At 47.4% G+C, this 15,651-nt stretch overlaps 1 pseudogene across 1 annotated transcript in view; it reads left to right on the top strand.

Annotated features, from left to right (window-relative positions):
* The window catches only part of LOC311125251, a 48,098-nt pseudogene extending 33,491 nt beyond the window's left edge, over positions 1–14,607 (top strand). The window contains exons 10-12 of the transcript in view: positions 28–107; positions 10,363–10,427; positions 14,397–14,607. The product of the transcript in view is annotated as an uncharacterized misc_RNA (transcript). The remainder of the gene's footprint in view (positions 1–27; positions 108–10,362; positions 10,428–14,396) is intronic.
* Positions 14,608–15,651: the final 1,044 nt, after the last annotated feature.

Raw genomic sequence — 15,651 nt, 5'->3', positions numbered from 1 at the left:
ACTGACCTACTCATGTTGTTCCTTCAGTGTTGTGGGTCCGGCCCTGACGTTCAGGATCAGACAGAACCCTCAGAACATGAGTGCAGAGGACGTGGCTGGGAAGGCTGGTGAGAACCTCTCTCTCTCTCTCTCTCTCCCCAATTCAAAGAGTTTTATTAGCATGGGAAACATATGTTTAACATTGCCAAAGCAAGTGAAATAGATAATAAACAAAAATGAAATAAACAAATATGAACAGTAAATATTACACAAGTTACACATATTATGTCTACAGTCGTGGTCGAAAGTTTTGAGAATGACACAAATATGAATTTTCACAAAGTCTGCTGCCTCAGTTTTTATGATGGTAATTTGCATATACTCCAGAATGTTATGAAGAGTGATCAGATGAATTGCAATTAATTGCAAAGTCCCCCATTTGCCATGAAAATGAACTTAATCCCAAAAAAACGTTTCCACTGCATTTCATCCCTGCCACAAAAGGACCAGCTGCCATCATGTCAGTGATTATCTCGTTAACACAGGTGAGAGTGTTGACGAGGACAAGGCTGGAGATCACTCTGTCATGCTGATTGAGTTAGAATAACAGACTGGAAGCTTTTCCTAACTCCCCAGACCTTAATCCCATTGAGAACTTGTGGTCAATCCTCAAGAGGCGGGTGGACAAACAAAAACCCACAAATTCTGACAAACTCCAAGCATTGATTATGCAAGAATGGGCTGCCATCAGTCAGGATGTGGCCCAGAAGTTAATTGACAGCAAGCCAGGGCGGATTGCAGAGGTCTTGAAAAAGAAGGGTCAACACAGCAAATATTGACTCTTTGCATAAACTTAATGTAATTGTCAATAAAAGCCTTTGACACTTATGGAATGCTTGTAATTATACTTCAGTATACCATAGTAACACCTGACAAAAATATCTAAAAACACTGAAGCAGCAAACTTTGTGAAGGCCAATACTTGTGTCATTCTCAAAACTTTTGACCACGACTGTATATACAGTGTTATATTCATGTGCAAATAGTTAAGGTACAAAAGAGAAAATAAATATGGGATGTATATTATTATTCATATTATTTACAATGGTGTTTGTTCTTCACTGGTTGCCCTTTTCTTGTGGCAACAGGTCACAAATCTTGCTGCTGTGATGCACACTGTGGTATTTCACCCAGTAGATAAGGGAGTTTATCAAAATTGGGTTTGTTTTCGAATTCTTTGTGGATCTCTGTAATCTGAGGGAAATATGTGTCTCTAATATGATCATACATTCGGCAGGAAATTAGGAAGTGCAGCTCAGTTTCCACCTCATTTTGTGGGCAGTGTGCACATAGCCTGTCTTCTCTTGAGAGCCAGGTCTGCCTACGTCGGCCTTTCTCAATAGCAAGGCTATGCTCACTGAGTCTGTCCATGGTCAAAGCTTTCCTTAAGTTTGGGTCAGTCACAGTGGTCAGGTATTCTGCCACTGTGTACTCTCTGTTTAGGGCCAAATAGCATTCTAGTTTGCTCTGTTTTTTTGTTAATTCTTCCCAATGTATCAAGTAATTATTTTTGTTTTCTCATGATTTGGTTGGGTCTAATTGTATTGCTGTCCTGGGGCTCTGTTTGTGAACAGAGCCCCAGGACCAGCTTGCTTAGATTCATCTCTCTGTAGGTGATGGCTTTGTTATGGAAGGTTTGGGAATCGCTTCTTTTTAGGTGGTTGTAGAATTGAACGGTTCTTTTCTGGGTCTCTCTCTCTCCTCTCTGTCATTGTTTCGTTCTCCCCTCGGGTGTAGCTCGTCTGAGGAGGAGATGTAAATGCCAGTGCACACAATGTAAACTAGATGGATGGGGAAGAAATGTGGGGTGTAACTAACTAAAATAACCAGACACAACAACCAGAACTCAACGTTCGCCCTCGGGGACATTTAGTAAGATATTAAACAACATAATATATAACACCCATAAAGAAACAGTAATAAAGCAAAGACCAATCAAACAAACCAGGGAAGGTAAGAGAAGGGAATGTTTGGGAACCGGGGTCCAAGTAATGAACATAAACAAAAGGTCCCTCCTCTTCTACACACCTAATCCTTCCTAACACACTCTAAGCCTTAACCCGCTTTCCTACCTGTTACCACAAATACAGGGGTGACACCCGCCCGGCTAACCTAGTGTGTAAAACAGTGGGTTATCTACGTGTGAATGTACACCCATGGGCAGAACTACCTTTCCCTTCTCCAGGACCTAGGTAGGGTGGAATACAGCAGGAAGACAGGCTGGAACACAAACAAAGACACATCAAAACAACCAAATCCTCAGACAAACAAAAAGTGCCCCCTCTCTCTCTCTCTCGAGCTCACACGGCAAACAGTTTATGTACTCTAGTCAATCAGTCACTCAACCACAGCTGCCAGGACTCCGGACCGCAACTCAGCACACCTGTAATAACCAGAACAACCACACACACACACTACAAAAGGAAGATTGGGAGAAAGAAAAACATGTCACACGTAACAGTCATCCATATTAACACCATGCTCTGGATCACATCACAGGCCTCTCTGGCAGATTAAAGATTATTTTTCTCAGCAGTCAGACCTGTTGTTCTCAGAGAAGCAGCCTGACAGTGTCCATCTAGTAATTCACTCTGGGGAACTTGTAGTCCAAAAACCTTCTCATAGGACCAAGCCCTTATCTGTAAAATGTCCCTAAGCCTACCAGACATTACATTTTTCTGTCAAATCAAATGTATTGGTCACATACACATGTTTAGCAGATGTTATTGCGATTGCAGTGAAATGCTTGTGCTTCTAGTTCCGACAGTGCAGCAATATCTAGCCAGTAATATCTAACAGATACACAACAAAAACCTAATACACACAAATCTAAGTAAAGGAATGGAATAACAATATATTAAATATATTGTAATGAATACTCAGGGAGGAAAAAGGTGTAGATTCAAGCACAGAGCATGGCAGGTGTTAATTTCACCTTCGCAGAAGGCAGGAATCGTGGTCACAGGCAGGCAATGGTCATAACAAAGGCAGGAGAATCAAAAACTAGGACTGAAGGCTATAACTGGTTCTCACAAACGAGCTAGGAAAAGGCTTAGTAGAGTCAAAACGGACAACACCTCACAAGGCACAAACAGAAAGAACTGAACTAAATAAGGAGCTGATGAGACCAGGGGAGTAACTAACAGGTGAAATCAATGAACAAACATGAAAGAAACAGGGCTACGTTCAAGAACACAAAGAAACAGGGCTACGTTCAAGAACACATAGAAACAGGGCTACGTTCAAGAACACAAAGAAACAGGGCTACGTTCAAGAACACAAAGAAACAGGGCTACGTTCAAGAACACAAAGAAAAAGGGCTACGTTCAAGAACACAAAGAAACGGCTACGTTCAAGAACACAAAGAAACAGGGCTACGTTCAAGAACAAAAGGTGAACTAAGAAAACAAATGCAGAACCTTACATATTGTCACGTTCGTTGAGTACAGGATTGGACCAAGGTGCAGCTAAATACAATATATTTGTGCTAGCTAGCCAACGTTTAATTATTGCTGCATTATGAAAGGAACTAGACACGGACACGAATTATCTGTTTAGTGTGTTAACACACTATTGGTAGTTTGTTGTAACCAAGTATTGGTGCTAAACTGTGTGTTATTGGATGCTAGCATGCTAGTTAGCTATGGCGTCATAGTTAGCTAGCTGAATAAAGTAAGTTGAGTCTATTCCTTGAAACATTGAACCGCTGTAGTTCACAACAATTCTAATTTCTAAAGTGGAAGTTGGGAGAGTTTTTATTCGGGTGGTTCAGTGAAACAACTATAGTTTCTGAGGTGGAAGTTTTGGTGAGGGAGGCCCTACTCTCTCCTTTCCCAGATGTTTAGTTCATTTCATTCCGATCTCCTCTGCATTATTGTAGCCATTTGCTGCAGCCTGTCAACTATGCCTCTGCCTATCCCTGTTCTCTCCTCTCCGCACAGGCTACACAAACGCCTCACACCGCGTGGCTGCTGCCTCTCTAACCTGGTGGTCCCTGCACGCACCCCACACCTGGAGTTCCAGGTCTCAGGCAGCCTCTGGAACTGCCGTTCTGCTGCCAACAAGGCTGACTTCATCCCAGCCTATGCTAACCTCCAGTCCCTCGACTTCCTGGCGCTGACGGAAACATGGATTACCACTGAAAACACTGCTACTCCTACTGCTCTCTCCTCGTCTGACCATGTGTTCTCGCATACCCCGAGAGCATCTGGTCAGAGGGGTGGTGGCACAGGAATCCTCATCTCTCCCAAGTGGACATTCTCAATTTTTCCCCTAACCCATCTGTCTATCTCCTCATTTGAATTCCATGCTGTCACAGTCACTAGCCCATTTAAGCTTAATATCCTTGTCATCTATCGCCCTCCAGGTTCCCTTGGAGAGTTCATCAATGAGCTTGACGCCTTGATAAGTTCCTTTCCTGAGGATGGCTCACCCCTCACAGTTTTGGGGGATTTCAACCTCCCTACGTCTACATTTGACTCATTTCTCTCTGCCTCCTTCTTTCCACTCCTCTCCTCTTTTGACCTCACCCTCTCACCGTCCCCCCCTACTCACAAGGCAGGCAATACGCTTGACCTCATCTTTACTAGATGCTGCTCTTCTACTAATCTCACTGCAACTCCCCTCCATGTCTCCGACCACTACTTTGTTTCCTTTTCTCTCTCGCTCTCCTCCAACACTACTCACTCTGCCCCTACACAGATGGTAATGCGCCGCCGCAACCTTCGCTCTCTCTCTCACACTACTCTCTCCTCTTCCATCCTATCATCTCTTCCCTCTGCTCAATCCTTCTCCCTCCAATCTCCTGATTCTGCCTCCTCAACCCTCCTCTCCTCCCTTTCTGCATCCTTTGACTCTCTGTGTCCCCTATCCTCCCGGCCGGCTCGGTCCTCCCCTCCAGCTCCGTGGCTTGATGACTCATTGCGAGCTCACAGAACAGAGCTCCGGGCAGCGGAGCGGAAATGGAAGAAAAATAAACTCCCTGCCAACCTGGCATCTTTTCACTCCCTCCTCTCTACATTTTCTTCATCTGTTTCTGCTGCTAAGGCCACTTTCTACCACTCTAAATTCCAAGCATCTGCCTCTAACCCTAGGAAGCTCTTTGCCACATTCTCCTCCCTGCTGAATCCTCCCCCCCCCCCCCCCCCCTCCCCCCTCCCCCCCCCCCCCCTCCTCTCTCTCTGTGGATGACTTCGTCAACCACTTTGAAAAGAAGGTTGACGACATCCGATCCTCGTTTGTTAAGTCTAATGACACTGCTGGTCCTGCTCACACTGCCCTACCCTATGCTTTGACTTCTTTCTCCCCTCTCTCTCCAGATAAAATCTTGCGACTAGTGACTGCAGGCCGCCCAACAACCTGCCCGCTTGACCCCATCCCCTCCTCTCTTCTCCAGACCATCTCCGGTGACCTTCTCCCCTACCTCACCTCGCTGATCAACTCATCCTTGACCGCTGGCTATGTCCCTTCCGTCTTCAAGAGAGCGAGAGTTGCACCCCTTCTCAAAAAACCAACACTCGATCCCACTGATGTCAACAACTACAGACCAGTATCCCTTCTTTCTTTTCTTTCCAAAACTATTGAGCGTGCCGTCTTTAGCCAACTCTCTTGCTATCTCTCTCAGAATGACCTTCTTGATCCAAACCAGTCAGGTTTCAGGACTGGTCATTCAACTGAGACTGCTCTTCTCTGTGTCACGGAGGCTCTCCGCACTGCTAAAGCTAACTCTCTCTCCTCTGCTCTTGTCCTTCTAGACCTGTCTGCTGCCTTTGATACTGTGAACCATCAGATCCTCCTCTCCACCCTCTCCGAGCTGGGCATCTCCGGCGCGGCTCACTCCTGGATTGCGTCCTACCTGACCGGTCGCTCCTACCAAGTGGCGTGGCGAGAAGCTGTCTCCGCACCACGTGCTCTCACCACTGGTGTCCCCCAGGGCTCAGTTCTAGGCCCTCTCCTATTATCCCTATACACCAAGTCACTTGGCTCTGTCATATCCTCACACGGCCTCTCCTATCATTGCTAGGCTGACGATACACAACTAATCTTCTCCTTTCCCCCTTCTGATAACCAGGTGGCGAATCGCATCTCTGCATGTCTGGCAGACATATCAGTATGGATGACGGATCACCACCTCAAGCTGAACCCTGGCAAGACGGAGCTGCTCTTCCTCCCGGGGAAGGACTGCCCGTTCCATGATCTCGCCATCACGGTTGACAACTCCGTTGTGTCCTCCTCCCAGAGTGCGAAGAGCCTTGGCGTGACCCTGGACAACACCCTGTCGTTCTCCGCTAACATCAAGGCGGTGACCCGATCCTGCAGGTTCATGCTCTACAACATTCGGAGAGTATGACCCTGCCTTACACAGGAAGCGGCACAGGTCCTAATCCAGGCACTTGTCATCTCCCGTCTGGATTACTGCAACTCGCTGTTGGCTGGGCTCCCTGCCTGTGCCATTAAACCCCTACAACTCATCCAGAATGCCGCAGCCCGTCTGGTGTTCAACCTTCCCAAGTTCTCTCACGTCACCCCGCTCCTCCGCACACTCCACTGGCTTCCAGTTGAAGCTCGCATCTGTTACAAGACCATGGTGCTTGCCTATGGAGCTGTGAGGGGATCGGCACCTCTGTACCTTCAGGCTCTGATCAGTCCCTACACCCAAACGAGGGCATTGCGTTCATCCACCTCTGGCCTGCTGGCTCCCCTTCCTCTGCGGAAGCATAGTTCCCGCTCAGCCCAGTCAAAACTGTTCGCTGCTCTGGCACCCCAATGGTGGAACAAGCTCCCTCACGACGCCAGGACAGCGGAGTCACTCACCACCTTCCGGAGACATTTGAAACCCCACCTCTTTAAGGAATACCTGGGATAGGATAAAGTAATCCTTCTACCCCCCCCCCAAAAAAAAAAAAAAAAAAAAAAAAAAAACATATTGTAAAGTGGTTATCCGACTGGCTATAGGGTGAATGCACCAATTTGTAAGTCGCTCTGGATAAGAGCGTCTGCTAAATGACGTAAATGTAAATGTAAAATGTATGCTTACATGTTAGTTTATTAAATCAATACCCAACAAAAGCACCGTGAAGTTCTAACCGCTAACACCAAACCCACAGAAACAAGATCCCACAACTAAAGGTAGGCAAAATGGCTGCCTAAGTATGATCCCCAATCAGAGACAACGATCGACAGCTGCCTCTGATTGGGAACCACAACCGGCCAACATAGAAATACAATATCTAGATCTACACATAGAAATTCACACCCTGACCAAACCGACTGAAGAAAACCGGGCTCTCAAGGCCAGGGCGTGACACATATATGGATGAGCAATGTCATTATCAGAGTGGCATAGTGGGGCGGCAGGTAGCTTAGTGGGTAAGAGTGTTGTGCCAGTAACCGAAAGGTCGCTGGTTCTAATCCCCAAGCCAACTAGGTGAAAAATCTGTCGATGTGCCCTTAAGCAAGGCACTTAACCCTAATTGCTCCTGTAAGTCGCTCTGGATAAGAGCGTCTGCTAAATGACTAAAAATGTAAATAGTCTAAGATGCAATAGATAGTATAGAATACAGCATATACATATGAGATGGGTAATGCAAGATATGTAAACATTATTAAAGTGGTATTATTAAAGTGACTGGTGTTCCATTTATTAAAGTGGCCAGTGATTTTCAAGTCTGTATGTAGGCAGCAGCCTCTCTGTGCTAGTGAAGGCTATTTAACAGTCTGATGACCTTGAGATAGAAGCTGTTTTTCAGTCTCTCGGTCCCAGCTTTGATGCACCTGTACTGACCTCGCCTTCTGGATGGTAGCGGGGTGAACAGGCAGTGACTCGGGTGGTAGTTGTCCTTGATTATCTTTTTGGCCTTCCTGTGACATCGGGTGCTGTAGGTGTCCTGGAGGGCGGGTAGTTTGCCTCCGGTAATGCGTTCGGCAGACCGCACCACCCTCTGGAGAGCCCTGCGGTTGTGGGTGGTGCAGTTGCCGTACCATGCGGTGATACAGCCCGACAGGATGCTCTCAATTGTCCATCTGTAAAAGTTTGTGAGGGTTTTAGGTGACAGGCCAAATTTCTTCAGCCTCCTGAGGTTGAAGAGGCTCTGTTGCGCCTTCTTCACCACACTGTCTGCGTGGGTGGACGATTTCAGTTTGTCAGTGATATGTACGCCGAGGAACTTAAAACTTTCCACCTTCTCCACTGCTGTCCCGTCGATATGGATAGGGGGGTGCACCCTCTGCTGTTTCCTGAAGTCCACGATCATCTCCTTTGTTTTGTTGACGTTGAGTGAGAGGTTATTTTCCTGACACAACACTCTGAGAGCCCACACCTCCTCCCTGTAGGCTGTTTCGTCATTGTTGGTAATCAAGCCTACTACTGTTGTGTCGTCATGGCTACGCAGTCATTTTGATTTATTTTATTTTATTTATTTAACCTTTATTTAACCAGGTAAGCCAGTTGAGAACAAGTTCTCATTTACAACTGCGACCTGGCCAAGATAAAGCAAAGCAGTGCGATAAAAACAACAACACAGAGTTACATATGGGGTAAAACAAAACATAAAGTCAAAAATACAACAGAAAATATAAATACAGTGTGTGCGAATGTAGTAAGTTATGGAGGTAAGGCAATAAATAGGCTATAGTGCAAAATAATTACAATTTAGTATTAACACTGGAGTGATAGATGTGCAGAAGATGATGTGCAAATAGAGATACTGGGGTTCAAATGAGCAAAATAAATAACAATATGGGGATGAGGTAGTTGGGTGGGCTAATTTTAGATGGGCTGTGTACAGGTGCAGTGATCGGTAAGCTGCTCTGACAACTGATGCTTAAAGTGAGGGAGATAAGTGTCTCCAGCTTCAGAGATTTTTGCAGTTCGTTCCAGTCATTGGCAGCAGAGAACTGGAAGGAATGGCGGCCAAAGGAGGTGTTGGCTTTGGGGATGACCAGTGAGATATACCTGCTGGAGCGCATACTACGGGTGGGTGTTGCTATGGTGACCAGTGAGCTAAGATAAGGCGGGGATTTGCCTAGAAGTTATTTATTGATGACCTGGAGCCAGTGGGTTTGGCGAGGAATATGTAGTGAGGGCCAGCCAACGAGAGCATACAGGTCACAATGGTGGGTAGTATATGGGGCTTTGGTGACAAAACGGATGGCACTGTGATAGACTACATCCAATTTGCTGAGTAGAGTGTTGGAAGGTATTTTGTAAATGACATCGCCAAAGTCAAGGATCGGTAGGATAGTCAGTTTTACGAAGGCATGTTTAGCAGCATGAGTGAAGGAGGCTTTGTTGCGAAATAGGAAGCCGATTCTAGATTTAACTTTGGATTGGAGATGCTTAATGTAAGACTGGAAAGAGAGTTTACGATCTAACCAGACACCTAGGTATTTGTAGTTGTCTACATATTCTAAGTCAGACCCGCCGAGAGTAGTGATTCTAATCGGGCAGGTGGGTGCAAGCAGCATTCGGTTGAAGAGCATGCATGCTAGGACCCAATTGCACAGGGCAGGGTTCAGACCCAGGGCCTCGAGCTTAATCATGAGCTTGTAGGGTACTATGGTGTTGAAGGCTGAGCTATAGTCAATGAACAGCATTCTTACATAGGTATTCCTCTTGTCCAGATGGGATAGGGCAGTGTGCAGTGTGATGGTGATTGCATTGTCTGTGGATCTATTGGGGCGGTAAGCAAATTGAAGTGGGTCTAGGGTGTCAGGTAAGGTAGAGGTGATATGATCCTTGACTAGTCTCTCAAAGCACTTCATGATGACAGAGGTGAGTGCTACGGGGCGATAGTTATTTAGTTCAGTTACCTTCGCTTTCTTGGGTACAGGAACAATGGTGGCCATCTTGAAGCATGTGGGGACAGCAGACTGGGATAGGGAGAGATTGAATATGTCCGTAAACACACCAGCCAGCTGGTCTGCGCATGCTCTGAGGACTCGGCTAGGAATGCCGTCTGGGCCGGCAGCCTTGCGAGGGTTAACATGTTTAAACGTCTTACTCACGACGGCCACGGAGAAGGAGAGCCCACAATTCTCTGACTGCTCCAGCTGAATGTAGAGGTTGGGCCTGGCTGGGTTGAGGGAGATGTGTATTTATGTGAACATTTCCATGATTCCAGAGAAGAACCCACAATCCCTTTCACTCTGACCCTCCGTAGTATGGAGGGTTTTATAGGAGCTGACGCCACACATAGTGCCCTATGGACCATTGGTCAAATGTGGTGCACTATACAGGGAATAGGGTGCCATTTGGGACAGAATAGTATGTTTGATATTCATGAATAACGGCTATTTGGTTTGTTGTGTTTTTGTCTTTGTCAGCGTCTGAGAAGACCTTTCTGGAGTCTGAGACAGGATTGAAGATACTGCAGACTGGTGTGGGAGAGGTACAGTAGAAACTAGGGTTTCCTTTAGCCCTTATTCATGTCATCAGTTCTCTCTCTCTGTCTTTCGCTTCTCTTTTGTAGCTCCTTCCTGGTGTGCCAGCTCCCTTGGGAGAGTTGTGTTCAAATGAAGGATCAGTTAAAGTCATTAACCAATCCAGTTCCAGCTGTCACACTTTCCCAAACAACCAATCCACTACTCATTTTTTCTGGTAAATTCCTCTTCTCCCACTCCTCTCTCTCTTCCCCCACTCCTCTCTCTCTCTTCTCTCTTCCCCCACACCTCTCTCTCTTCCCCCCACACCTCTCTCTCTTCCCCCCACTCCTGTCTCTCTTCCCCCACTCCTCTATCATGTAGAATAGATCCTCCAGCCCTCTCTCTTCACTCACTCTATCATGTAGAATAGATCCTCCAGCCCTCTCTCTGCACTCACTCTATCATGTATAATAGATCCCTCCAGCCCTCTCTCTGTACTCACTCTATCATGTAGAATAGATCCTCCAGCCCTCTCTCTGTACTCACTCTATCATGTAGAATAGATCCTCCAGCCCTCTCTCTTCACTCACTCTATCATGTAGAATAGATCCTCCAGCCCTCTCTCTGTACTCACTCTATCATGTAGAATAGATCCTCCAGCCCTCTCTCTTCACTCACTCTATCATGTAGAATAGATCATCCAGCCCTCTCTCTGCACTCACTCTATCATGTAGAATAGATCCCTCCAGCCCTCTCTCTTCACTCACTCTATCATGTAGAATAGATCATCCAGCCCTCTCTCTGCACTCACTCTATCATGTAGAATAGATCCCTCCAGCCCTCTCTCTGCACTCACTCTATCATGTAGAATAGATCCCTCCAGCCCTCTCTCTTCACTCACTCTATCATGTAGAATAGATCCCTCCAGCCCTCTCTCTTCCTCTTTAATGAATTCATCATGTATTCATGATGTTGTTGCTCTCCTCTGTACTGAACAGAGAGGCTGACGCCCCCCCTGAACCCCTGCTATGTGTATCCACCAATCTTGTTAAATGCGATATTTACTCAGCGCACTTCATGTGTACACATTTTTAAACGATTGTCTGTTTTGTGCGTACGTGCAGACACACACTGAATTTGACAGACTAATCGCTCTAGCCTATAGGACTTCTCTGATTTATTGGCTGTTGATTATGATTAATATTTGAAATATACTTCTGAAATATAATAATAATATACTTCTCTAACATTTGGAGATAAAATGTTGTGTTTGGCCTCAGTTTATTCCTACAATTGGTCTGTGCTATCTGGGATCCTTGGGACATCCCTACCCCATTGAAGTTTACATTTAAAATGGTTAGGGTAAGGGTTAGGGTAGGGGTTACGGTTAGGGTTAGGGTAGGGGTTAAGGTTAGGGTAGGGGTTAAGGGTAAGGGTAGGTTTAGGGTTAGGGTTAGGGTTAGGGTAGGGGTTAAGTGTAAGGGTAGGTTTAGGGTTTAGAGTTAGGGTAAGGGTAGGGGTTAAGGGTAGGGTTAGGGTTTAGGGTTAGGGTTAGGGTTAGGGTAAGGGTTAAGGGTAAGGGTAGGGGTTAAGGGTAGGGTTAGGGTTTAGGGTTAGGGTAAGGGTAGGGTTAGGGTTAGGGTTAGGGTTTAGGGTTTAGGGTTAGGGTTAGGGTTAGGGTAGGGGTTAAGGTTAAGGGTAGGGGTTAAGGTAAGGGTAGGGTTAGGGTTTAGGGTTTAGGGTAAGGGTAATGGTTAAGGGTAAGGGTAGGGTTAGGGTTAGGGTTAGGGTAAGGGTTAAGGGTAAGGTTAGGGGTTAAGGGTAAGGGTAGGGTTAGGGTTAGGGTTAGGGTAAGGGTAGGGGTTAAGGGTAAGGGTAAGGGTAGGGTTAGGGTTAGGGTTAGGGTAAGGGTTAAGGGTAAGGTTAGGGGTTAAGGGTAAGGGTAGGGTTAGGGTAAGGGTAAGGGTTAAGGGTAGGGGTTAAGGGTAGGGGTTAAGGTAAGGGTAGGGTAAGGGTAGGGTTAGGGTAAGGGTAGGGGTTAAGGTAAGGGTAGGGTTAGGGTTTAGGGTTGGGGTAAGGTTAGGGGTTAAGGGTATCGTAGGGACGTCCTAAGGACCCTGGATAGCACTGGCCCTGCATCATTTGTTCTAATTTGTTTTCCCTTCATATATTTCTGATCCTTCTTTCTACCCCTCTCTGCTCTGCAGGGGCGGATTGGCCATCTGGCAATTCTGGCAAATGCCAGATGGGCTAGACCATTTTTTTGTTGGGTGAGAAAGGAGTGACAGGGAGAGAGGGGGAGAGAGGTGAGATACAAAGGAGAGAGGGGGAGAGAATGGAGAAATGGGGAGAGAGGGGGGAGAGAAAGGAGAGAGGGGGAGTTATGGGGAGAGAGGTGGGATACAAAGGAGAGAGGGGGAGAGAAAGGAGAGACAGGGAGAGAGGGGGGAGAGGTGAGATACGAGGGGGGAGAAAAAGGAGAGAGGGGGAGAGATGGGGAGAGAGGTGGGAGAAAAAGGAGAGGGGGGAGAGATGGGGAGAGAGGTGGGATACAAAGGAGAGAGGGGGAGAGAAAGGAGAGAGGGGAAGAGAGGGGGAGAGAGGTGGGATACAAAGGAGAGAGGGGGAGAGAAATGAGAGAGGGGGAGAGAAATGAGAGATGGGAGAGAGGGGGGAGAGAAAGGAGAGATGGGGAGAGAGGTGGGATACAAAGGAGAGAGGGGGAGAGAAAAGAGAGAGAGGAAGAGAAAGGAGAGATGGGGAGAGAGGGGGAGAGAAAGGAGAGAGGGGGAGAGAAAGGAGAGATGGGAGAGAGGGGGAGAGAAAGGAGAGATGGGAAGAGATGGGTAGAGAGGTGGGATACAAAGGAGAGGGGGGAGAGAGGGGGGAGAGAAAGGAGAGAGGAGGAGAGAAAGGAGAGATGGGAAGAGAAAGAAGAGAGGGGGAGAGAGGGGGAGAGAAAAGAGAGAGGGGAAGAGGGAAGAGAAAGGAGAGAGGGGGAGAGAGGAGGAGAGAAAGGAGAGATGGGGAGAGAGGGGGAGAGAAAAGAGAGAGGGGAAGAGAAAGGAGAGATGGGGAGAGGGGGGAGAAAGGAGAGATGGGGAGAGAAAGGAGAGAGGGGGAGAGAGGGGGAGAGAGGGGGAGGGAGGGGGAGGGCAGACCCTTAACATTGCCTTTGGGCAACACAAACACAACCTCTTTAGTCCTCCTCATCCTCACTTCTCTCTCTCTCTGTGAAATTCTGTTCCTGCTCTATCATTAAGACTGGGGAAGAGACAGACATCATTAAAGTCCATCCTCTGAGGACAACTTCTTAACAACATCTCTGTAAACAAACAGGTATCTTCTTTGATATGTATCACCTCATCACTTTTCCTCTCTCTCTCTCTCCTCTGTCTCTGTCTCTGTCTCTGTCTCTGTCCTCTCTCTCCCTCTCCCTCTCCCTCTCCCTCTCCTCCCTCTCTCTCTCTCTCTCTCTCTCTCTCTCTCTCTCTCTCTCTCTCTCTCTCTCTCTCTCTCTCTCTCTCTCTCTCCCCCTCTCCTCTCTTCTCCCCTCTCTCTCTCTACCCTCTCCTCCCCCTCTCTATCTCCCTCTCCTCCCTCTCTGTCTCCCTCTCCTCCCCCTCTCCCCTCTCCTCTCCTCCCCCTCTCCTCCTCTCCTCTCCTCCCTCTCTATCTCCCTCTCCTCTCTCTCTCTCTCTCTCTCTCTCTCTCTCTCTCTCTCTCTCTCTACCCCTCTCCTCTCCCTCTCTATCTCCCTCTCCTCCTTTATATCTCCCTCTCCTCCCCCTCTCTCTCTCTACCCCTCTCCCCCTCTCCTCTCCTCTCCTCTCCTCTCCTCTCCTCTCCTCTCCTCTCCTCTCCTCTCCTCTCCTCTCCTCTCCTCTCCTCTCCTCTCCTCTCCTCTCCTCTCCTCTCCTCTCCTCTCCTCTCCTCCTCTCTCTTTGTCATCCTCCTCTTCCTCCTCCCTCCCCTCTCTCTCTCTCCCCCTACAGAGGAGCGAGGGTGATGGGCTGCCCCATGCCACGCGGGTGAAGGAGGGCTCCAGCGGGCTGGTACTGGCGCTGGTGTCCATGGCGTGTGTGGGCGGGTTGGTGGTGGTGTGCGCTGACCATCGCCTGTCTCAGACACCACACCCAGCAGCTGGCCTCAGGGAAACTGGGCCTCGGACCCGAGGGAGGACCGGAGACACACTTTGACTACCAGGTAGGAGAGGTCAGGAGATATTTTGTTTGCATCCCAAATGACAACCTATTCCTTATATAGTGCACTACTTTTAAACCCTATGGGCCATTGTCAAAACCCACGTGCACGTCATTTCAACAACAAAACATGGATGACTTTGAATCAACTTGGAAACCATTGGAATTGCAAAAAGTAATCATCATCTTTATTTCACCCTACTTTTAACCTAAATTCAATGAAATTGTATTTTTGTTGTTGTTGTTGATTTCACATTGAATTAACATTAGCTGACAAGTCAACAAAATCAAAACTAGATGTTGAAATTACATCTATGCCCAATGGGAAGTAGTGCACTACATTTACATTTTACATTATTTAGCAGACGCTCTTATCCAGAGCGACTTACAGTTAGTGAATACATGTTTTTTTTTATACTGGCCCCCCGTGGGAATCAAACCCACAACCCTGGCGTTGCAAACGCCATGCTCTATCAACTGAGCTACATCCCTGCCGGCCTTCCCTCCCCTACCCTGGACGACGCTGGCCAATTGTGCGCCGCCCCATGAGTCTCCCGGTCGCGGCCGGCTGCGACAGAACCTGGATTTGAACCAGGATCTCCAGTGGCACAGTTAGCACTGCGATGCAGTGCCTTAGACCACTGCGCCACTCAGGAGATAGGGAATAGTGTGAATAGGGAATAGTGTGCCATTTGGACACAGCTAGTGCACTAGATAGGGAATAGTGTGCCATTTGGGACACAGCTAGTGCACTAGATAGGAATAGTGTGCCATTTGGGACACAGCTAGTGCACTAGATAGGGAATAGTGTGCCATTTGGGATACAGCTAGTGCACTAGATAGGGAATAGTGTGCCATTTGGGATACAGGTAGTGCACTAGATAGGGAATAGTGTGCCATTTGGGATACAGCTAGTGCACTAGATAGGGAATAGTGTGCCATTTGGGATACAGCTAGTGCACTAGATAGGGAATAGTGTGCCATTTGGGATACAGCTAGTGCACTAGATAGGGAATAGTGTGCCATTTGGGATACAGCTAGTGCACTA

Source organism: Coregonus lavaretus (assembly GCF_964263955.1).
Source record: "Coregonus lavaretus genome assembly, contig: HAP1_SCAFFOLD_4423, whole genome shotgun sequence".
Lineage (NCBI taxonomy): Eukaryota > Metazoa > Chordata > Actinopteri > Salmoniformes > Salmonidae > Coregonus > Coregonus lavaretus.
This window is presented reverse-complemented; position numbering and strand designations above follow the sequence as displayed.